Below are 25,833 nucleotides of genomic sequence, written 5' to 3' on the forward strand. Positions count from 1 at the left end.
AATAGATCGTCTCGCCACATTACATGGACGGATAATGTTCATGGCTTTATTAGCACACTTTCTTTACATTTTCATTTCTTTGTTTTGATAAATGAAATTATTTGTACAATATGGGAGTTGGTTGGGGTTGGATTCTTTGTGATTGTGGCGTCTGATTTTTTAGAAGTTGATTCATACAATATTAGTTTCAGTTGCATGTTTAATAACTTTATCATTTGTTTGTTAAAAGCCCGCGATTACATCACAAATACACCAAACATTTGTTCCATATATCCTCAGACACACACACAAATACACCACATAAGAATTTCGACATCGTTTACATTTGATTCTGAGTTTTTCTTGCATTGTTGTGAAGTTTCCAGTAATATCATCATTAGGATTCTTCGTTAGGAAGCTGTTAAAGCTTCCCTATATGCAACTGAACTTATCAGTTGTTCAATAGGAGAATAATTTCCATGGATTATAGCAAGGTATAAAGATGGGATACAAAACAATGGATGTAGTCTTGAGACTAAATAAAGAAATTCAAGTTGTCAAGCATAAGACAAATCTACTTTAGGTAATTAGGTCTGCTATCACGTAGCATATAGGGTATGTGGAAGAATCAAGATCAAGCTATGAAGGGACTCAAACAACAACTTGCGGGTTTACTAGCTTTTCTAAAGGTCCCATCAAGGTGCGGCGTTGAACCATGACTTATTATTAATTTGGAATATTTCTTTTATTGTAAAACCTTTTGTTTTGCAGCGGTGCAAGTGTTTCCATTATGTAAGGCTTTAGATATAAACTTCACAATCTATTACTATCATTTCAAAATACTTCTAATGTAGATGTTGAGAAGAAAGTGGAATTTGAAGGGCCAAAGATGGAGGAATTGGCGAGTCGAAGGAAGGGGTGGAAGTGCGAGTTATTGATGTCGATCTGCGGAGGTTATTGAACCCGTTGAAGAAGTTGTTTTAGGTGATTGAAGAGGTGGTTCACCAAGTGACCATAATTAGTATGTATACAATTCATCTTCTATAAATTCTATTCTATTATTTGAACTACTATTAAGTTGTTTCGATTGCATTGTTTTGATCTCGGTGTTTGTTCCTTGGTAGTGGTATGGTGATAAGTATTTTTTTGAGCGTTTATTGGTTTCGGTTACTTATTTTCTTAAGTCGAGGTCGAGTCAAAGTCCGAAGTCAAAGACCCAAGTCAAAGTCAAATTCCAAGCGTCCAGGTATAGTAAATGCGTTTTAGTCAAGTTACCTTACTCCGTGGGTTTGGTAGGATAGGTCGAGTAAGGGATCGTCAAACCTTAGGGCTCGGATAGGTTCTGGCTGGAATTACAACTTTTAGTGAGTAGGATTTTTAGGTTTCTTTTTAGTTGGTTTTAATTAAATTAGCGATAATGCAAATAATGTAAATTACTCACGGCGATTATATGTAGGTAAACAAAATGAGAAGCGAGGGAGAGAGTTAATCATGCTCATGCAAGAATCATTTTTAACGGTTTATATTACCAAATCACTACACATCTCGCCGTCTTGTTTTAGGAGGCGGCGTCAAGTATTGATCCCTAAGCATGCCCACATCTCTAGGTGCATTTCACTAGCATAAGGAGTTTCAATAATACCTCATCTACGGTATATTATTTCAGCTCTCGGCTCGATTCACATCAATTTGACCCGAATTGGAGGTTTGTCGACACTAGAGATTCGTAGCGAGACATTTTAGGTGAAGCTGTCTGGAGCATCGGTGATCCAACTTTTATGCATCTCGATCATTTTGGGACGGATGTCAATTCTATGCCTAATTCTAAGTAGTGATTCTAGAATATTAGCGAGTCAATCGGTTTTTACACGGCGCATAATAAGTAAATAAATGCTCATGGTCATAGAAGGAATAATAAAACTTGCGGTATACATTAAGTAAATAAAAATGCAGGGACAAAAATTAAACTAGAAAAGAAATGATTTGTTATTAAGGGTAAAATAACTACGATATTTAAAATTTCTTTGGAATGGAAATGGCGAGAATGTAAATCTTGAAGAAGAAAAATCTAACTAAGCGGAAGCTAAAGCATTAATATCTTTGAAGGGGTAATAATGAAGGCGACCCCCTCATATATATAGGCTGATCGTCTGGGAATGCTATCCGTGAATGTTTTAGATTTTGGCTTTATGCTAATTGAATGGTTGAAACAAAATTTTGTTTTAAGTTTTGTTTTAATTTTTGTCTTTTTGCTTTGATTTAAGGTTTTGTTTTAGCTTCATTTCAATTCAAACCACTGGTTTGAATTAGTGCGATAATCTTCTCTCTTGCGAGGTGGTACCAATTTGAAACCATTCTTTGCCACACCTTTATCTTTGACTTCGTCATGCCTTACGGGCTTGAGTAAGGTCCACCTTTAGTGTGTCCGATTGGTGCGCGATTTTTGGCGTTTTACGACTTTTTGTCCTTCTTTGAGTTAAATTAAGCCGAATTCGCTTTATGGCGACTTCACTAGCTTGGCGTCGGCATCTAGATTTATCGATTTGAGCTTTGAAGTTTCTTTGCTTCTTTATATGTGGACCATTCTGCCTTGGTTTTGTTCTTTTGGAAACTTGGCTCTAGTCGGGCTTTGTTGGGCTTCCGCGGGGTTGAGTGGGAAACTCAAATATTCGTATTCTGTACTTGGCGGCTTCACTAGCTAACGATCGGCATCTAGATTTATTCGATTTGAGCGGAAGTTTCTTTGCTTCTTTATATGTGGACATTCTCTCCTTTGGTTTTGTTCTTTTGGAAACTTGGCTCTCTAGTCGGGCTTTGTTGGGCTTCCGCGGGGGTTGAGTGGGAAACTCAAATATTCCGTATTCTTGTGCCGATGCATGTTTTATCACTATATTTATTTTAATTGTGGAATCCGCAAAAGTACGAAAATATAATTATTACATGATTATTAAAACACATGTCGACCAAAATGCTATGTCTACCTCGGGGTTTAATATTACAGTTTTGGGTGCTTATCACACCACCCCCAAACGACACTTTGCTTGTCCTCAAGCAAAGAAGATTGTGATAAAGCGATAAGTGGTCAAAAATGTGTTGTCCTAAGCTAAATCTCATTTCGCGAGTGCGGTTGCATTGACCGTATGCAACAAGGCCTTGAACCACTAGGAATTCCCTAGTGGGCCGAGTTATAACCTCGTGAGAGTTTTCGAGAGAAGATACTCACAAACTTCATTTATACTACTGGCGACTTCGGTAACAAAGGCTTGTTTCCTTAATTAATCTCGGTATCTAGACATCTCTGCTAGCGAGGGAAACAAGGATTTTATTCTTTGAAATTCAAGTTAATATACATACAATAATTGAAACATCTACGTATGAGCATGCATGCGGTAATCTAATAATGAAATGTCTGGCGAGGGCGTTTCTGGATCCTTTGGATAAGCGTCCTTAATTAGGTTCTCCGCGGTATGTGTTGGAACCACAATTTCTCTCTTATTTTTCCACTCAAGCTTTGCTATCTCGATTAATGCGGTGGGCTGCGTTTCCTCATACTCGATAGCGGTTAGAGGGCGAATTAGAAGTCACAACTACTACTTATTATCACACTATCCTATTCCTAATTGAGCTAGAGGTCTTTATTAGGTGTTATGGGGCTTAGGTGGTAGTGTAGAAGAAAATGGAATGGAAAGTTCAAAAATGATAAGTATGAGAGAATAAGGTCTTGAGATATTTATACTAGAGAATCCTTAATTTTCTTTCCTGCTTCTAACATGGGTTTCCATACTTGGATTTTTCAAGCTTTTGTATTCCCTTTTGATTTGATTTTTTTTTGGGGGAATTCTAACCTTGACATTTCTTTTGATTTTTGTAACATATTTCTATTTTTTTTTTTTTTCTTACGAAGCAGTGGCTGATTTTTGATTTGTGACAAGTTTTTCTCTTCATTTTTACGCACTTCATCCTATTTCTCATACTCATCATCTAGGTAGGCTTATTTATTTGTGGTTACTAGATGGGTAATGATTTTTGGTGAAGTAGAAAGGATTAATGAAAGGTTGATTAGGGCGACTAGTGGGTTTTTTTTTCACAGGTGTGAATTTTTGGCTATATCGATCCAAAGAAGGCCTAAATTCTAGCGCCTAGGATTTGGGTAGTGATCAAGTAAGTAGGCGTGTGAACTTCTCTATTAGGAAGAACTACTCCTCGTGTCATTACTCATATATCATACATTTTGAGGCTTTTGGTTAGATTCTTATAGGGATATGGAAACTAAGTTGTCTAAGCGTGGGTCCCGAAACTTCTTGTTGTGTACATTTAATGATAGTCGGTGCATGAATGCTCATGAAAAGATGTAAAACTATTGCATACATATTAAATTAAGTTTCTAAGAACAAGTCCTAATTTTGATGCTAGGGTGAGATTTCTAAATATTTTTTCATCATAGAAAGAAAGCGAGAATTTGTCACTAAATCGTTTATTTAGACATTAAGTAAAACTATATACAACTATGCATGCCTAATTTTTGCAAAAGGTTCTCACCACCCCCCAAACGGTCGGACCTTTGTGTCCTCAAAGTGTTAAGAGGAAGAAAGAGTATACGAGAGGCTTTGAGCAAAATAAAGTGACATCTTCCCCAGAAATTTATTGTAACACACTATATATTATACATCATAAAAGTAGAAGCACCTTTGTTAGAGTAGCACTTTGTTAGGTTATTTATTTATTTCACATCAAAGCGTAAAACAAATATGTACATGCATCGACTCACATTGCCCATCCTTGGGCGGGGGATAGTCCCTCCTTGCCTCGTCCCTGTAGAAATGCCATTCCTTTGCATCCGCCAATCTATCATAGCTTTCGGACTTCCTCCACTTCCTCTTCTTTGCATTGTCTAGATGAGCTATCATTTTATCATCGTTAGGGAAAAGAGCGAACTTTCTTAAGATACCTTGCAGGGGCGTGTCCATGTCGAAATCATAAAAGAGCGAATTATCTTGTTTGTTGGACACATAGAATCGACCTTTACCCGATCTGAAGGTGGCTGCAAACTTCGAGGGAAATGCGTCCTCACTATCACGCATCTATAAGCTGGCGGGGTGATATAGTTGTTGCGAAAAGGCCGAGCCTTCTTAAGATTCTCAATTACTAGTTACGTAATGTCGAAGGTGGTATGTTCTTTGGGCCGATGCATGGAATGTCTTACATGCTGATTTTGATGCGGTGGAAAAATGCAATCCCCATGATGTTGAAGAATAAATAACATGGCGGTTCAACATTCATGGTCATCTTGGCTAGTGGAATAGTGAATCCGGCCATCGGCCCCAACCGACCGCGTTCTTTGGCGTGGGCAAGGCCATCGCCATCTTGGGCGACAAAATCTTCCCTAGAATAGTCATTAAGGTCATTCTCTATCATGTATTGAATGGGGAGATCTGGCTGAAGAGGAGGAAGGTCTAGAGCCATAGCCCTTTGTTGGCTCATAAAAAGCGTGTCGGGTGTTACCAATCGTGAGTGTAAAAACCATTCAAAAGGAAACCACGGACCGGTGGTAGATCTTCCATGTTATCATAAAATAAGTTGCCAAACTTGGGGGTATATGCGCTCGGGTGTAGAATGAAGAGTTCAACCAACTTGAGTGATGTAGTCTCACGAAAAGATGTCCATATCTTGGGAGAATTCAGCAATGAATGGAAAGATTGTTACGGAATCATCTTTGGAGCTTCCATTGTGTGAAAAAAATGTGACTGTTTAGACAAGGATAAACAAATATTAGAGTATGATGAGAATAATTAAGTAAAAACAAATTACCATATGAAAATTAAAAACTAAAAAGAAAATGATAAATAATATAAAATTGCAAAATTTAAATGGTTTCATTGGCCCAAGTAGCTTGGCGAGGATCCTTTTGTGGGAGGGATCCGTTTATAAGATTTTCTATGCCGTCAATCCGTTGCAATGACACATTTGCAACATTTTGTTTTAAATGCGGTAAATCTGGCGTGGTTCTCCATTATGAGAGTGTGATTTGCCAAAAATTGGTTGTGGTATGCAAAATTGTGCTTGTTCCTCTTCGTTTATTGTCATGAGTCACGAAATTCAAGAAATTTGGTGATAATAATGTTACGGCGTTTGAATAATGTCATCGAGTCCTTGTTGAATTAAAGCGAAGCCCTTCCATGGGATTAAATCGTTGCATAATGCATTTTCAGTAAAGATGTTGTCGGTGGAACAATCTTCGTTGGTTCTGTACCGACATGGTTCTTCTAGCGTCGGGGTTCGAGAATCCGTTCCTACATCTTGAGTGAATGGTAAGAATGTTAGGCTGTTGAAGAGGTGTATGAGGAGAAGTACTAGAAAAACCCCAATGTATCATGATAAGTGTCACAATGGTTGGTAAAGGGGCTGCCTTTTTTCACGCGCGTCGATCGCATTCGAGAGAAATTTAATAATGCAAAAATCATTGCGGTTACTCTGCAAAACCCAAAGTAAATGGAGGAGGGTTTGGTTTGCCCGGAAGTCTTAGGCGTGCCTAGGACATTATGAGCTACCCATTGGATCCACAGATAATTGGTTCTTTTGTAAAGATCTTTGATAAACAATACGGTTTTCGGTTGTATTAGCCGTGAAGGATAGTTGCAAACATCGGATGCGGATATTATCGAAAGGTGAATCTGAAGGTGTACTCCTTGGTTTGTAATAGGAATTTGAAGTACCTCGAGAGATGATTTCCATAGTCAATTCATGTTCAGCATCCGTTAGCACGGACAAAAGAATTGTCCGTTTTGGAAATAACGCTTTTATAAAATAACAAGACCAATTCTACGGAATAAAATGCTTGCTTATGGTGTAAAGAGGGTACCATCCTCGGCGTAATATTTGAGTGTCAAAAAGGGATGAAAAAGACCATTTTGGAAATTTTCCATAAAATTTTGCTTTCGGACCGCGAAACCAGTGAGGGCCATTAAAGATGGAGTGGTGAAAAAATTATTTTGGAAAAAGGGAAGTTAAATTTTTTGAGGTGTCTATCCTTGTTATAAATAGGCACCCATCGAAAATGTAAAAGATCGTTTGAGGTGTCCGCGGGGGTAGTTAGACCACGTGTATCTTCTAAGATATGCACAAAAGTGGATGTAGTGTGGATGAAGAATGGGGCATGTGACAAGGAGTGCTTTTTTTTTTTTTTTTTTTTTTTTTTTTTTTAGAAAAGCGTAAGTAGAAGGACAAAGGAAAATGTAGATATATCGATTACAATAAGATGTAAGAGCATTACAGCGGTATGGAAACACAACATAATGATCACGATGACTTAAATACAAACCTAAATGTTAGATAGAACTATATGCCACATGAACAACATGACTATAATAAAACAACCGAGCATGAAGACTTGAGTAGCATATTCAATCTGCTGCTTTGCTCAAACTTTTCTAGTGCATCCATGAATCTTGAGCTTGGAGTGATCTAAAAGCGGTTTTAGAATAAGAAGTGTAGAGAGGGAAGAATATGAAATGAGTGAATATGGAGGAAGAGTTGAACTTATTTATAGAAAGAAAATTTCCGTTTTTTTCGACCGTTTTTAGATGTGGTTCATGACCGTTTTGACCGTTTTTAGATGTGGTTCATGACCGTTTTCGACCGTTTTTATCGTTTTCATTATCGGTTTTACGAGCGTTTTATAAAAGCGTTAGTTCACGTTAAAATTTGTTGTTTAAGTATGACATTTAAAATATATATTTATATATGTATATAATTTATTATTACCAATATATGTTCCTACCTATATACTATAATATTAGATATAGCTAATATATCAAGATAGAAATATTTAGGAACCATCTACTATTAAAAGCTGGAAAATGCAAACCGTAAATAAAATATCGATATAAATATTATACAAGACCCGGAAAAAATAAATCTAGCTCTTGATGATCCTCGGGTCTTTTGTAGCGAGAATCCTCGAGGGCTCGAGAAGAAGAACCGGGGAGTCTGCGGCGTCGTGCGATCTGAGCTCCGTGGAGGCTAAGCTGCTCTGGATATCACCAAAGTATCCATCACGAGCACTGGCCCGATCTTTGGCTCGCCATGAACATTATTTGGGCTGGTTACGGCGAGTAAGCATATTAATCTGAAATGCAGTCATGGAGGCTCTCATTTCCTCTTGGAATTAGCCCATCTTTATGCATCATCATCGACTTCGTGGCGAGTGGTCATATCATGTCCTTAACTTCGCCCAAAGTGCGTCTCATCGATACTGGCGAGTGTACATGTCTCTCGGACCCTTTGTTCAGCACGTAAAGGCCTCTATGGGTTGGGTGATCTTACTCATGGCAGTCTCATCAAAGTATGGTGGGTGAGAGGATCCTACGCTAAGCGTGCTTTCGGCAGCCACAGGTCTTTGTGGGTTCCCAAAGGGTCTGTATGCATTTCTTGAAGACAAGCATATTCTCATATTGTGGTATAGGGAGTAGTGGGGTGGCGGACGAGAAAACCCAGTTAATCATAACTTGCGTTACTAGAGCGGCAAGGGGTGACCTAAGAGTGGCATGTGTGATAATATCAAAAAGAAAGGTAACGATGCAGAAGTTACCCTTTCGCTCTGGAGGATCAGAGAGAAGGTGGAGGAAGGTCTTGTTGATGTCGAAGGCCGAGGGTGCCAATGGCGTTGAGTCCAGCCATTGAGTCTTTGCTAGCTGGTTCGTCGTCGCGCCGCCGTGATCTGGCGCATTTCCGTCGATGTTGTACTCTCCCTCGATTAAGCGTGTCGAGCATTGGGGTCGTAAGTCGTGGGTGGGTACATGGACTGCTTCTGAAGTCGATGCGTGGTCGACCCGGAGGAATGCCGTGATCGGGAGAGCAACCACAGGTGTGACCGTGGCGCACACCCTCGGCGGTGACCCAAAATGGTAGCCATTAAAGCTCCCATTGTCGTAGAATTTCATCACCAAATCCTTGGAATAAAGCCCTCCATTGGCATATAACAAACTCTCCCATCCTCTAGAGTGAATTTAAGTGATCAAAGAATGGAGCAAACATCCGTTTTCAAACAAATTTCCAAAATTTCTTTCCACACAAATCCGTTTGTTTCCGGCCATTTTTGGTCTTAGAGAGGATGGCTATTGATTCTTGATGAGGGAAGAAATGGGATGTTCTGACGGAAGGAAAACTTGGTCGGAGATGTGAGGGTCTCGCGCGAGACCTGGTTTTAGTGTGGGCCTGTCTCGTGCGAGACTAAATCGAGAGGGGGCAAGATCCGGTTTTTTAGGAAGAAGAGTGATGTAAATGTGACGCGTGTTATCGGTTTTTTTGGGTTTAAATGGACCGAGAAATCGATATTTTGGTTGGGCCAAAAATTTTCTCGAAGCCCAAATCAAGCCTAAAGCCCGATTTAAACCTAAAAAATCTAAATGCTTACCCGACTTCGTTTGGACTCGAATTGGGCCGAATGAGATACGAAGCGATCGGCACGAAAAATGCTATCAATTGTATGAGTCATTCTTGAAAGTCACAATTTTTTTTTTTTTTTTTTTTAAAAAAAAAAGAGTGTTTTATTTATAAACAAAGGTTTTATTTACATACAAAGGGAGATATCGTGAAAAACATTGGATGTCGGGAGAGTCACCATCTTAAATCATAGACAACTGTCATGTCGGCTCTGGGGCGAACCCAATCAGCAATTTGTGGCTTCACCTCTATGTATTATGGGGTTAGAGGCGGGGATGGTACCATCTGGACCCGTCTTGTATTTCTGATCTAATAAAATTGCCCTTATTACATCACGGCTATCCTCAAACGCCCCAAAGGGACTCAAAGTAACCAATTCTAGGGTTGAGTGTGCGGTGGAATCCATTGCCGTTTGTGTTTCAAGTATGCAACATCGAGGTTTGACCACGAATCCATGTGCAAAACTTAATGCAAAGGGAAAAGGCAACAATATAAACATATTTACAAAGGTGAGTCTTTTAACGTCGGATCCTCAAGGCGAATCGAGTCTTTTAACGTCGATTCTCAAGGCGAATCGAGTCTTTTAACGTCGATTCTCGAAGCGAAATTATATGGGAGAAGCGGTAGCGGCGGCGAAGATTAGACGGTGGTGTTAGACAAAAGTATACCTTAAAGCTGGCTAGTATCGGATAGGAAGTCGGGGCCTAAGCGAAGGGTGTTTGGCAATGCATACACAGCCCCATCCTTCAGCGCCGCGTCGTTTACGAGCAAAAGAACTATGACCATTCCCTATTAAGTGATGAGTGAGACTTACACCAAATGATTAGCTGAAGTTAGCGAGGTAGAGAGTAGAAAAGGGAAGAGAAGGAAGGAGGTGAAATTTTAGGTACCCATCGTTTACGAAAAATACGTTTGCTTTCGTGTTGCGAAGACATTTATACTCGATTCTGAAAAAAGTTTTAAGTGGACTAAGGTTCGGCTTGCAACCACACACTTCAAAGAACTTTGGAGATCATAAGATAGAAGATGGCCCGGCTACCAAAATGGCGTACCCTCTATAGAAACAAGATTGATGCGCAAAGCGAAACATCTAGTCGGTGTATCTTTGGATTACGAAGAAGAGTACATTCAACATCGGTGGCGTAATTCGTGGTAATGTTTTAGGCGTTGTCCATTGACTTGAAATTCATTTGTTATCTTTTGGATTAAGCAAAGAGATTGCCCCATAATGTTTCACGGTGACCTGATGAAAGGACCCGGACCATCGTGTTTTCAATTTACCGGGAAAGATGTGTAACGGGTTATGCTGATAAAACTTTTGGCCAATTTTGAAATCCTTACGCCAAAATGTGCTTGTCGTGCACTCTTTTTTTCATATTAGCTTTGTAGGATTTGAGAGATCATAAGCATCACTCGAATCTCCTCCAGCTCATTTAATTGCAGTTTTAAACTTCTCCTGCCTGCGATGATGATATTGTAATTGAGGCTTTTGATGGCCGAAAGGCCGCGATGCTCAAGTTATTTGGCGGATGACAAAGGTTTTCAAAACAATGCGGTAAGGAGACATCCTATAGGTGTCTTAAATCTTTGTTCGGTATGCCCACAAGGCATCGAAGCGGAGAAGACCGATCCTTCCTTGATGGGTTGGCAGTTTTCTCGAATAGACTTTATCTCTGTTGGAGACTTCCAGCAGCCACTTTCGTTTGTGGGTGGTATGGAGTAACAACCTTGTGAGTAACTCCATATTTCTTCATTAAAACCAAAAATTTTGTTACAAAAATGTGTACCCCATCAGCGATGATAGCTTTGGGAACACCAAAGCGAGAGAAAATGTTTTCTTTTACAAATCTCACGACAGTCTTATGGTCATTTGAAGCGACATCATCGCGAGTGCCTCAATCCATTTGGACACATAGTCTACAGCGACTAAAATGTATAGAAAACCTTGAGAAATAGGGAAGGGTCCCATAAAATCAATGCCCCAAACATAAAAATTTCCACAATCAAGATAGGATTTAGGGGCATCATATTTTGGTTTGGTAATTCGACCTAGGTGTTGACACGAATGCAAGCTATGCAATGTTAGGTGTGCATCGCGAAAAAGGGTAGGCGATAAAACCACATTGTAACACCTTGGCATGAGTTTTCTTTCCTTTGAAATGACCTCCATAAAGATTGTTCATGGCAAAAGGATAATCGTCGGTGTGTTCCCGGTCGGGAATCACGGCGGCGAATGAGTTAGTCGAACAATACTTAAAAGGTAGGGTTCATCGAAATAATATTTTCTGATGGATAAGAACTTTTTATGATCGGGGCGTGACCAAAAGGAGGGACTTCCTCGGTAACTAGGTAGTTAACGATATCCGGCGTACCATGGAGATGAGAAAATAGAAAGTACAAGTATTAGATGCAGGAAGGAATCACCGATAGCCGGAATCACTATCGATGTCACCAACCGGCCTTGATAAATGGTGACTCGACATTTTCGGTTCCTTTCTTGTCTTTGATTTCGGGGTGAATTCTTGTAAGAGAAGGATCAGTGGAACAATCGTTGTTTTCGTCCTTTTTGCAGTAAGTACCGAATTCTTTGCATGAATGGTATATACGATGACGATGGTCGATGTTCAACTAGGTAGAAGCGAAACTTATCAAAGCATAGACAACAACTAGGAACTCTTTCTCGGTTGTGGTATAATTACGTTGGCGTCGTTAAGAGTTTTACTAAGCGTAGTAAATGACAATGGGTTTGTCGTCCGTCGTTGGCCTATACGGCACCAATAGCAAAGTCGCTAGCGTCACACATCGATTCGAATGGTTGAGACCAATCGGGGGTTGAATGATAGGGCGGTAGTCGAGGCGGTTTTAGAGTATCAAAAGCTTGTTTGCAATTGAAATTGAAGTCGAAATCACTGCATCCTTAAGCGGGGAGATTGGTTAAGGGTCGAGCAACTTTAGAAAAATCTGAATGAATCTCTGTAAAACCAGTGGCCTAAAAGGCCGCGGATATCCGCAGCTATGCGTGGGAAAGGTAGCGAAGAAATTTTAACAATTTTAGCTTTATCAACCTCTATCCGTCTTTTGAAACAATATGACCTAGAACAAGTCCTTTGGTAACCATGAAATGACACTTCTCCCGATTGAGTACCAGATTTTCTCTTCCATGGCGTTAATACTTTAGAAAGGTTGGATAAGCGGTCGTTAAAGGAATTTCCGTAAAATGGAAAAGTCGTCCATGAAGACTTCCATATAGCGTTCCACCATATCACTAAAAATGTGAAGCATCAGCGTTGGAAAGTGCACGGGGCATTACAAAGACCAAAAGGCATTAGATGCGTATGCAAAGGTTCAAAGGGACCGTGAAAGTTGTCTTTTCTTGATGGCGGGGATCGATGACAATTTGGAAGTATCGGAATAGCCATCAAAAAAATAGTAGTAAGCATGACCCATTTAAGCGTTCTAGCATCTGGTCAATGAATGGGAGAGGAAGTGATCTTTCACGGGTTACGGCATTAAGTTTTGCGATAGTCGATGCAAATTCTCCATTTCAAAGGAATGCGAGTGGAGATGCACTCACCATTTTCATTTTGTACAACTTGAATGCGGACTTTTTGGGAACAAGCGTGGGCCGAGGACTAACCGATCACTATCGAGATAGGGTATATGATACCGCATCAAGTAAAGCGTAAAACTTCTCTCTCTCACTCCTTCCTTCATGGCGGGATTAAAGGCGTTGTGGTTCTCCGCGATGTCTTTGTGCGTCATCAAGATGTATCACGATCGTGCATATGCTAGGGTCTATTCCTTGATATCATCTAAGGACCATCCGATAGCGGGCGGTGTTCACGAATGACATGAATCAAAGCGTGCCTCTTAAATGCGTAGTCAAGTGAGCAGAAATTATTATAGGGTGACTACCATCGAGATCGAGATACCGCGTACTTCAAATCGGAGGGTAGAGGTTTTAAATCCGGAGTTGGAGGATTGGGGATCAAGGATTAAGTGAGGGATCATCTCTTCAATGGAAAAAGCGAATCGGTTCTTACGAATCGGTTTGCACGAAGCATTAGGGTCAAATAGTAGTGCTTGACTCTAATAATGCATGGACATCCCTTATGTGAGTCATCGTCAAACTCGGATTATCAAAAAAAAGAAATTGGTGTATCTCGTGCGGGGAAAAGAGTTTGTGAAATAATCATGTTCGGACTATCAACCCAAGCTAATCTAAGCCCTCCATTATAGGATCGGAAAGCTGTTTCATTAATTTGAACCGTTGAGTTAAATGAGAAAGGTTCGAAAGACAATGTCATTGAACCGTCGACAATTTATGAGGCGTTAGCGTTGCAAGAAAAGGGCGTCCCAAGATGATAGGGATGGAGTCGAGCTACTACCGAGTATCTAGAATGACAAAATCAAGCTGGGTAGTAAAATCTTGGACCTTTACTATAGCGTTCTCTACTATGCCTTTTGGGTACTTGATGGGGCGATCCAGCGAGTTGCGAGTCATATTGGTAGGTTTTAATTCATGAAGACCCTAGCTGCTTAAATAAGTAGTAGGGAAGTAGGTTAACTGCTTGGCACCTAGGTCTAAAAGTGCGATGGCGGTATACTTGTGCATGGCGTGCATGAATACGGTTAATTCGACACGGGTCCTTATGCTTTACCACACCATTGGTAGTGGTGTCGAGGAAGCTGCTTTCGATGAGGAGCGGCTTGTTGAGGTACATTAAATGCGTCGTTTGGTGGTGCACATGTCCTTCAAAAACTTGGCATGCTTGGGCAAATGCTTTAAGCGCATCTAGGAAAGGTAAGTTTATGGTCAAATTTTTGAAGGTTTCCGCGGATCTCATCAAAATGTTCATCATGTTTGTTCTTTACCAAGCGGGCGGGGAGCGGAGCTTTTGGGCCGAATGCGATATAAGGATCGATGGCGTCTTTCCACTAGGGGCGTGGGTGTAGATTTTGAAGGTACAACCGTCCGTTATAGGTTGAGTAGGTAGGAGTTGGAAGGGCGTCGGTCGTGACTTCCGTCGATTCCTCGTCGGCATCGTATATTATTGTCGATGGTTCGGCCCGAGCGAAGAGTGGTAATGGCATTTACCTCACCACGGCTTGGATTACTAGGTCTGGTGCATTGTTGAGTTCAAAGGCGGTGTTTGTAGGCTTAGGGTTTGGAAGCTGCTTGGCGGGGAACGCCCTTTTTGACTTTATCTGAGCTAACGGTGAAGAATTTGTTGGATAGAAGCTAGGATTTGATTATGTTGATTCATGTATGTCGGGGAAAGTTTCAGCCGTTTTATCGGTATGGATTATACCAAAGGAGCGGCGGGGAACTAGTTCGCGGTTATTATTCGCGGGTTGATTTTGGTAGCCATATCCTTGATTAAGCGGGAACAAGGTTGCGGTTGTTTTGGTACCCTATATTTGCGTTGTTGGGAAAATTACTTTGCCCTTGCTTGCTGGAATTGTGGAGGATTTCCTTGGCGATAGGAATTGTAGTTCGGGTGGTCGTATAGGAGCGTTGTTGCCACTGAAGGAGCTTGTTGTTGGGCCGGGGTGCCCAAGCTAAATCCGGATGTTGTCGCCAAAGGTGCATTAGGGATGTTGAAAGCCACAAGCCTCTTGAAGGAGAAGGTTGGGGGGACTTTCGTATACAAAGGACAATAAGAATCGGCGTGCTTTCGGGGACTTAAGCAAAGAGGGCATGGGGAAGCGTTGGCGACCATGACTTTGTTTGGGTTTTGTTCATTTACTTGTGCCGAAAGAGCATCGACCTTTTTGTTTAGGGACTTCGATTAGAGTTTTTAATTCGGATCGGGTTTGACCTCGAACATAGGCGTAACTTTGGTAGGAGTGTCTTTAGAAGATCTAGAAGAATCGGTGTTTCCTTGATGGGTGCCATTGAGGGCTGTTTCTCGAAAAGTGTATGCTTGATGGCGCCCTTGTCCATAAAACAACCATAGCCGTTCATGATATCTAATGTTTCCTTTTGATGGTGGAGAGAGACCATTAAAGAATGAAACGGACTAATCTGGCAGCGGTGTCGAGTTGATGATGGGGACATTAGAAGTAGATCGGTAAATCTGCTCCGCTTCCGAAAAGGATTCACTGGGAAGTCTTTGAAAAAATTGAATCTTTTGAAGCGGGGTAGTTTTCGAAAGAATATAAAACTTTATCATGAATGCTTGAACAAGTTTGGCCCTTGTGTCAATGGAACTTTGTCGAGCCAATGCTGAAGCTTTTCGGCTAAGGTGAAGGGAAACAACCTAAGCAAGACTTGTTAGTTAGTAGCGGATTCGGATGGCGGAAAGTGGTGACTACTTGTTGCATCCGGCGAAGATGATTTATGGTTTTCATGGTCTAAACCATGGTAAGCAGGTAACAAACCGAAAATGTTTGGCGGAATACGAAAATCACCTACAATCGCATCGAGTTTAATGCAGGGAGGGAGTCCTTCTGTAAAGGTAGTATAGAAATCGAAGGGGTTTCTTGATTTGTGAGATTTTCCTCGACCATAATTAAAGGAGATAATAATAGCGGAGATGTTTGGCGAGGTTGATTTCGGAGGAGGAACTATGTCTAGGAGATAACATAAGCAGTTGTTTCTTGTATTTTTGGCGACAATATGTAAGTTCTAATTCCTTATGTTTACCGGACCGTAGTCTCATACAAATATAAATTTTAATTTAAGGCTCATAAAGGAGCGAATAATGGTGGAGGTTTTAGAATTTAGGAAGGAGGGAGTTGAAGCGCGTCTTCGGTACATTGCTAACTAACTTCGGCGGGGAAGCTAGGATAGCGTGTGAATATTCGGCGACCAGGTCACTTTGAGAGAATTGAGGGGAGGTTGTTCATGCTATACGTTCCTTAATTAGGCAACCTCAATTTTTTCAAGTTTCCTAGGCAGCGATGGAATAGGATGTTGATTTATGATGGTGTATTATGCGGGGGTGTTATTAAGATGATTTAGATGAAATTTTTAATTACTATGATTTTTTATTTATTTTTTTTATATTTTTATATTTTTTTTATATTTTATATTTTATATATTTTTTTATTTACGTAATTAGTGTATTATGGAGACGTGATTACGAAATATGCAATTAAAAACGATAGATGCCAAAATAGAAACTAACTAACATATACTAGTTTACGCAGAAAGTCTACCCATGCAAATCTATATTACCTATACGTGCAACTATATGTAAGTTATACGTGAGCTAGGGGAATGTCGAGAACGAACTCATGCAATTGAATACCGTGTACGTGAATTGATGTAACATACACATACAAAAATATTCTAAGCGAGATGGTTTGGCCTTCTGCGCATATATCAAAATATATTTGAATCATATTGTGTTAGCGTGAATATGTAATGACGAACCACCTTTACATGCAAGGAGTCCCCATGCCAACATACAAATATCACGAGGTAAAAACGGGTTATAGCAAATAATATCCTCGACAAAGTTTGAGGAGTTTAAGAGTTTGAAACACGGCGTCCGCGATTCCTAAAATATAGCGATTGACTAACTCTCGAGCTTATGCTTACTAGAAAAAGCAGGACCGAGAGCCCAAAAGTCTTGAAAAGGAAAGTGGCATGTACCTGAAAACCCGGTGTTGATACTCGGGTTAGTCTCGCGTGCTACTAATTCAGTCTCGTCGAGACTCTTTTGTCTATTCGGTACTTCAAATTCCTACGAATTACTTAAATTTGTGCTAATGAAAATAAACAAAACTTGGTTCCACGGATATTTGTTAGTAGAAAAAGTTAAGGTAAACTGTTAAAAGTAACTTCGTTAGTATTTAAATGAAATGAAAATTAAAAGATGAGGAGGTAGGGGAGGGGTTTTATGGATGTATTCCGGTTATTACGTTAAGTCGAGTCCTTCGATGCGGTGGCGCCATCGATAAAAACACACTTATACACGTTTTTGGTTTTGAGTTACTTATTTTCTTAAGTCGAGGGTCCACGGTCAAAGTCCGAGGTCCAAAGACCCAAGTCAAGTCCAAGTCAAAGCGTCCGTATAGTGGTATGCGTTTTAGTCAAAGTTACCTTACTCGCGTGGGTTTGGTAGGATAGGTCGAGTAAGGGATCGTCAAACCTTAGGGCTCGGATAGGTTCACAACCGCGCTGGAATTACAACTTTTGGTGAGTAGGATTTTTAGGTTTCTTTTTAGTTGGTTTTAATTAAAATAGCGGTAATGCACGGATAATGTAAATTGCTGGCGATTATATGTAGGTAAACAAAATAGAAAAAGGAGAGAGAGTTAATCATGCTCATGCAAGAATCATTTTTCAACGGTTTTTATTACCAAATCACTACATCTCTAGTTCGTCTCGTTTCGGAGACGACGTCGAGTATTGATCCCTAGTGCATGCCCACATCTTTAGGTCGCATTTCACTAGCATAAGGAGTTTCAATAATACCTCATCTTTGGTATATTATTTCAGCTCCTGGCTCGATTTCACATTAGCTGGACGAATTGGAGAGCTGTTTGACACCAGAAAGTCGCGCGAGAGACATTTTGGAGTGCGAGGCATCTTGGAGCATCGGCGATCAACTTTATGCGAGTCTCGGTCATTTTGGGACGGATGTCAATTCTATGCCTAATTCCTAAGTAGTGATTCTAGAATATTAGCGAGTCAATCCGGATTTTCACACGGCGGCATAACCCTCCCACGGGGATTAACTCATGGTCATAGAAGGAATAATAAAACTTGTTGTATACATTAAATAAATAAATGGAGGACATGAATTAAACTAGAAAGAAATGAACTTTTATTAAGGGTAAAAATAACTACGATATTTAAGTTCTTTGGAATGGAAATGACATAATATAAGTACTGAAGTAATAAACTAACTAGGCGGAAGCTAAAACATTAATATGCTGAAGGGGTAATAATGAAGCGACCCCCTCATATATATAGCTCGTCACGGGAAGGCTATCCGTGAATGTTTTAGATTTTGGCTTTATGCTAATTGAATGGTTGAAACAAAATTTTGTTTTAACTGTTTTAATTTTTGTCTTTTGCTTTTAAGGTTTTGTTTGTTAGTTCATTTCAATTCAAACCACGGTTTGAATTAGTGCGATAATCTTCTCTCTTGCCGGTGTTATCAAATTGAAACCATCCTTTGCCACTGCCTATATCTTGACTCATCATGCCTACGGGCCCTTGAGTGGATCCACCTAGTGTGTCCGATTGGTTCGCCCGATTTTGGCGTTTTCACGACTTTTGTCCTTGAGTTAAATTAAGCCGAGTCGCTATGGCAGCTTCACTAGCCAACGTCGGCATCTAGATTTATCGATTTGAGCTTGGAAGTTTCTTTGCTTCTTTATATGTGGGCCCGTTACCGGTTTGGTTTTGTTATTTTGGAAACCCGGCTCTAGTCGAGGGCTTTGTTGGGCTTCCACGGAGGTTGAGTGGGAAACTTCAAATATTCCTGTATTCCCGTACTTCTATGCATGTTTTATCACTATATTTATTTTAATTGCGGAAACCTACAAAAGTACGAAAATATAATTATTACATGATTATTAAACACATAATCGACCAAAATGCTATGTCTCTCGGGGTTTAATATTACAGTTTTGGGTGCTTATCACTGATTGGTCATGGGAACATCTAGATACTCGTCCCAATGGTATATTTTGCTATCCAGTCTCAAAGATATGGGACATGTGTGCTTAGTCTCTTCTCGGACATATCTAAGGATTCGACTGTGGGCAAACGAGGTAACCCTCAGTGTTGACTATCCATGAGTCACTCGAGCACCGAATGCTTATCAGGCTTGTGCATGGTCGAGTTACACGATCATGTACGCCGCACGAACCCCTCTCAGCATATACTTCAGGATGTGTCCATGGTAGTTGGTATCAGAGTATAATTTTATTGCCTGGTGGTTGCGTATGAGTGAGCCTAAGTAAGCTTCTCTATGGGACGCGTCGGTGCATAATCTTAATATGGGTACAAGGCCTAGGGATCCATCGAGTGGATCGAGTTCCAGTATTTGGTGTTTATTGATGCTTATCTATTTGGTACTATTTTACATGTAATGTGGTAGCACAGATACCTTAATGAGCAATATTGTGGTTCCTAGCAAAAGAATGGAATGCTAGGAAATTAGTTAGCAGATTGTTGAAAATGGATGGTATGGGACTTTTTCGACCGAAGTTAGTTGATTGACCGTGTAGTTGCTATTAATGGATTGATTGTCTTCGGGCACATTTACACCTATAAGGTGTTCGTTGGAATCGCCTAATGGTGAGGATATGCGAGTAATCTCTTGATGGGACAACTAGGAGTCAAAATTTCACAAACAACAAAACACAACTAGTGGATAGGACTTGACATTATGGGAGTTGTTAGCCAAGTTTGTCAGTTGATTGATACTAATTAGAATTCAGGTATTGACATGGATGCAAAATGGGATCGACGGAGTGGAACAAGTAAACAGTAGCCCAACCAAAAGTGTGTGGACCTCTCGAACCATCAGTTGAAGCTGTCCAAAAGGTTGTAGTATTTGGTTGCACAAACGCAATGTCTCTTTGGGTGGTTTGTGGACCTAGCTTATCCATTTTTGGGGACAATATTTTCCCTGGAAGTGACTGCGAAGCAGCACTACCTTATTTGCAGCGATGTGATTGAAACATGACCGTTACCTTATTATGGCTTAGGAAAGCGAAGAATACTAGAGTTCCATTCTAGTATGCTTACGAGCGGTATTGGATGGATTTGTGTCCCATGTGTAGTTGTGAATGGAACCCATTACCCACAGGTTCAGGATCAACCACACTAAGACCAGTGTATTGGTTTACTGAGGGAGTGATTGCTTGCATCAATGGTGTGAATACTATTAGCCTCTAGTGCATGACTGATTTCTCAATTCACTCCTCAGCACTTAAAAGGAAGGAGTGATGCCACAGTTATGAAAGTAGAGTGGCTCAAGACGCAATGGAGCCTATGTTTTAAAGTGCATTGGCAAACCCTGTGTACATGGACAAAGAATGTATAGCATGTGGATTTTAAGTCTTGGTGATAGACTTCTGTACAGATGATGAATCTCCTCACAGGTATCCCCATTTGTTTTCCAAGTTTTCATAAGAAGCCAGCCATGTCCAAGAACAAAAGGGTCCGGTATTGTCAGTGTAAGAAGATGCCCACAATTGCTCAATCCAAAGTCGATAAACATCTCTCGACGCGGACGTTGAGAATTAAATGGGGTAGAGTGCAAGTGGTAGAGTACCATAGTTTCCTAGTACATAATGGTACATTATATGGACAGTATAATATGGTCTCAAGGTAAACAAGGATTCCTTTCCCACATTATCACAAGTTCCTTTCGCTTCCACAATAATGATCATATAGTTTGGTTCACCTTGTTCATATTAATTCAAAGTTGTGTTGGAAGAGATGACAAGTTAACAATTCAAGATCGCAATGGTGTTCTAGAGTGGTCCTCAATATGGATTCCTTCGTTATGGCCAAGAGAGTTGTTCGTGTCAGTTCAAAGGGGATTGTTATGCATTAGTGCGCTACTACCTCTAACAAGTCTGAGTAACCAGAGTTTAATTAGTGGTACGGTACAACCCGTAGTACAAGGGAAAAAGTAACAATATGGAAAGGGATCTGTGAATAGAGAGACACATTGCTCAAGGAGGAGCACTTGTCCTGGCAGAAGGCCAGAGTTATTTTGGTATGGAGCCATATCATTGCTCAAGAAGGAGCACAATTCCTGGAACAATGCCAGAGATGTTCTACTGTGGAGTCATCTTGTCCTTTAGGACATTGCTTAAGATGATTTAGGATGACCAAATAAACCAGGGACAATCATATAGAATGGGAGAGTTGGTTGATTGGGCAAGCAGTTTCTCCTTAGCCATGATGTTAGTGCTTTCTTCCCACAAGTAATTACAACAATAGAAGTGCAGTGTTCACATCGTCAAGGGTCAGAGTGAAAGTTTGGATGAATACAAGCTTGTTTCATCAGATATGACAGATCGAGTTGATCGTCTGAAGTGTTTGAGTCAAGTATTGAGCCAGTAGGTGGCAGATATGGAGGAACCAAGATGGAGCACATGTACAACAGAAGAATTGCTCTCTCGCTGATGATGTCGAGAATTAAGTGAGGTAGAATGTGACGGGGTCATAGAAGTGAACTTATTTATGCCAAATAGAATGTCCAAACCTATCCAAACATCACGGGCTGAGAAAAATCAACAAAAGTCAACTCATGGTCAAACCATGAGTCAGGTGCTCCTAATTCTATTTCCATCTTTTAATACATTTCGAGACATACCAAATAGAGTGGTCGGAAGTCTAATTTGGAGCACCGAGATAGGAGTTATGCCTAGGAGAAATTCACACCTGGATCAATGTTCCCTTTTGGTTCTAGTGGAAAATCCTTATTCACTATATTAGGGACCTCCTCATAGTCTCCAGACTTTCAGCTAGGAACTTCCTTGGTGTAATACCAGGGCCAATTCATGACGACACTCAAGGGTGCGCCATGGATTCTCGACGACTCTAGGATGGGTTTAGAGACGTATCGCATTGGAGCATGCATACGTGGTACCGTTGGGAATTTTTTTTGCCAAATACCACGTACTAGCGCTTCGCTCTACGCTATGCTGATTGGTCGTGGGAACATCTAGATACTTGTCCCATTGGTATATTCAACTATCTAGTCACAAAGATATGGGACATGTACATGTGCTTAGTCTCCTCTCTGACATATGTGAGGATTTGACTGTGGGCAAATGGGGTAACCTTCAATCTTGACTATCCGTGAGTCACTCAAGTACTGAATGTTTATCAGGCTTGTGCATGATTGAGCTGCACGATCATGTATGCCGCACAAACCCTTCTCGGCACATGTTTCGGGATGTGTCCGTGACACCAAGGCAAACACCCCATATATGATCAATTGGTTCTACGATATATATTAGAGAAATGTCGTTTGTAAGAGTTGACCAGGAGACAGAGATTTAAGACCAAACAAGAGACCAACTAGCCTAAATGGTCACACCACGGCAAAAATGTTAATAGTATAATTATTTTATGTAACAAGGGGCCTTAATTTGTGTGGGCGCAAGCCAACCGCCAGTCTCGCATGTGCTCAGGGCCACCCCTAACCATAATAATCCCTATAAAAACACCACATTGGGAACCGCCAAACCCAAAGGTATATTTCCCTCCCTTCCCTTTCCCCAAACTATCTTTTTTCTCCTCATGTCTCAAGCTCACCTTCCCTTTCTAATCTTAACCTTAGCTTCTCCTCCACTTCTAGTGATTCGAGCATTCCATCTAAGTATAACAAAAGATAGTTTATGGACATCTTTGATTGCTGAAAGTTTCTTTTCTTTATTAAGCTTGTATTGGGTCCATAAACACTATCCTGCTAACTGTATCCACTGTATTATTGTGGTTTGGTGTTTTAGCGCACCAAACCATTGGACTCGGCCTTACAAATACTTACCAAAAAGGTTTCTTCCATCTTTTGTACCTTAAAGGCTTAAACATATTCATCTGCCATCTTCCTCCTCTAAGAACCCAACAACTCAATGTAGATATTTTCAAATCTAAGAATCAAAAGTTCAATCATTAATGCTACAAGGAGTTATTTTGAGCAATTTTATTCAATTAGACCAGATCTTGATATTTGAACGTTTTTTCTATTTTGATTGCTGAAAGTTTCTTTTCTTTATTAAGCTTGTGTTTATAGATAGAAATTTCTATTCAAAATTTAATGCCCAAAATAGAGAAATTCTTGTTGAAAGTGGTGCTAAGAGGGAGAGAAGGTTGTGTACTATTGGTGTGGAGCCTTGTGTTTAGATTTCGTCCCCATTTAAGTGTACTATTGGTGTTAAACCTTGTGTTGAGATTTCAACCCCATTTAAGTGGTAGGAGATGGAGATGAAACCTTTGTGGTGGCCTGGTGGCGTTGGCATAGAAGACAAAGGCTTTGAGGGTTATGTAATACTAGCAAAATACACGTGCTCTGCACATGAACGATACACAAATTTTATTGAAGAGAATGTGAACATAGTTATCAAGAGGAAACAGAAATGAATCTAACAGCAACATCTACTGAATTGAACCAGCTTTGATCAGCTATGTTAAGTAGTTGTAGCCTTTTCTATAACAAATTATATATCTATCTGACAGAATACTTGGTACAGTTGTTGGCCTTTTATCTACCTGGTACATTTCAAATTCATTATAATACATACAAAAAGTATGCCTTTGGCACTTCGGGTTGTCGAGGTTGATACATAATCTATGCTAATTCGAGGGTAGTCGGTGAGTGGAAGCGAAAATTGCGCTTATGCCTCTGCAGAAACTTCCTGAGAAGATTCCTGCAAGTTATTCATTTGTATGTAACTACTCAGGCTGTATTGTGAGACCAGGCTGTATTGTGAGACTTCAGATCCATCAATTTGTGCCTCTTAACCAACCTTGCAAGTGAAAGCAAGATGCATATACAAGAAATCAAGCTACGGTTTCTCTTAAGTCGGCTTTTCCCTTGGCGATCATATCCTCAAGTTCCTTAATTTTTTGGTGATACCATTGCTAGCATAAGCTTTGATAATGGTGCTGTAGGTAATTACGTCGGCTTTACAACCTCTCTCATCATCATTTCTGATGCCTCTTTCATCTCTCTGAGGTAACCCATTCGCCCATATGCATCAAGCAGACAATTGAAAAATGTAGTATCTAACGTTACATCTGAGTTCTCAATGAACCTTAATACGCTTCCAATCTTCAATTCTCTATAGATCCTACTCTCCCATATGCCTTTACAAGCGAGCTCAATGTGATGCAATTGGGTTTGATTTTCTCACTTCGCATCAACCTGAACAGGTACTCCATCTGCTTCAGATCCCCAGCCCTCCCGAATGCATCTATAACCCCATTATAGGTCACAATTGTCCATGAGAAGTAGTACTTCTGCATGTACTCCATCACAGCACTTATTTTCTCATAGCTCCCAGCCTTCCCAAAGGAATACAAAAGTATATTGAATGTCTTAATGTCAGGATGGATATCGGAGTTCTGGAACTTCTCGTAACAACTCTCCATTGTTTCAATCTACCCACTGCCACCAAAGGCTCTTAATGTTGCGTTCATGGTCCATACATCAGGCTCACATTCCCGCTCACGGAGCATCTCCATGAGTGTTGATTCCATCTCCCCATATATTTTAACAAAATAAACAACAAAATCAATACACGAATCACTTGACCTTTAAGAAAGCAAAAACTTCGAGACTACGGACTAATACAAGCGATAAAAAACAAAAGAATCTGCGGGGATACCGCTTCTTTCGTCCATAGGCATTAATGAGAGTGTTATATGTCACAGTGCTAGGCTTAATTCCTTGATCTGCCATATCAGACAACAGAGTTTTCCCTCGATATTATGATAACCACATATCACTTTTACAACTTTCATTTATATTCCAACCAATGGAAAAAAATAAAAAATAAAAAATAGCTTTGGCGAGTATTAGATTCAAAGAAATTAATTATATGAATAATAAACATACTAAATTCATGAAAAAGCGAGAAGGGTGGTTTTTGCATAATGGAACTACATTTTTCTCCTACTCGTATACTCATTCAGTAAAAACAAAAACAAAAACAAAAATCATAATTTGGAAATGAATAGTGGAGTGGAGGTGTGTCTTGTGAAATTTAAAGAGATTTCATAGAGCAGTTGGTTCTTAACTGTTTCCACTTTTGACCCAGATTTAACACAAAGCCTATTGGTATTACAATATGTTCACCATATTTTTTTTACTAACAAATTCATCTCACGATTTACATATCTAGGAAAGTGGAATTCATAACACAATCAATTTCGAACAATTAAAACTAATTCCAATTCACTAAGACCAAGGTTAAGAGCTAATAAAATTAAATATACATTCAAATCCTATAGCTTAGCCGCTTCCCACAACTGCATTTCACGCCTCTCAAATATATAGCCAGATTTTATAACTTAAAAGCTTGCTTAATCGACGGCTTCCTCAGTTATATAAGTAATTTCGACCAGTGTATTCCCATCCTCATCTAAAACATCACCTCCTTTGATACTAAAAGTAATATAAGCTCCGTTAAGGATATGCATATAAGCAAGCACACATAGGCTAATCTAGATTCCTCCACGACAGGCCATACGTGCTAGGACAATTCTAGTGAACTGTACTTCTCCACCTTATACTTGACATGATACCAAAGTTGCAACTTAATTACAACAATCCTTTACCATTTTTGCATACAAACAACATAAGTAAAATCTTAATTGTAAAAGCACATATAACCGATAGATACTGACTGTTCACGCCTTTGAAATTAATTGGAATGATAATACAATGGTTCATTCTGTCTTAGAAAGGATTCACAATCGAA

At 40.0% G+C, this 25,833-nt stretch overlaps 1 pseudogene; it reads right to left on the reverse strand.

The window, feature by feature from the left end:
- Positions 1 to 24,502, reverse strand: part of LOC147492061 (phospholipase D alpha 1-like) — a 41,359-nt pseudogene extending 16,857 nt beyond the window's left edge.
- Positions 24,503 to 25,833: the final 1,331 nt, after the last annotated feature.

The sequence above is a fragment of the Coptis chinensis genome, chromosome 6 (genome assembly GCF_015680905.1).
Source record: "Coptis chinensis isolate HL-2020 chromosome 6, ASM1568090v1, whole genome shotgun sequence".
Classification (NCBI taxonomy): Eukaryota; Viridiplantae; Streptophyta; class Magnoliopsida; order Ranunculales; family Ranunculaceae; genus Coptis; species Coptis chinensis.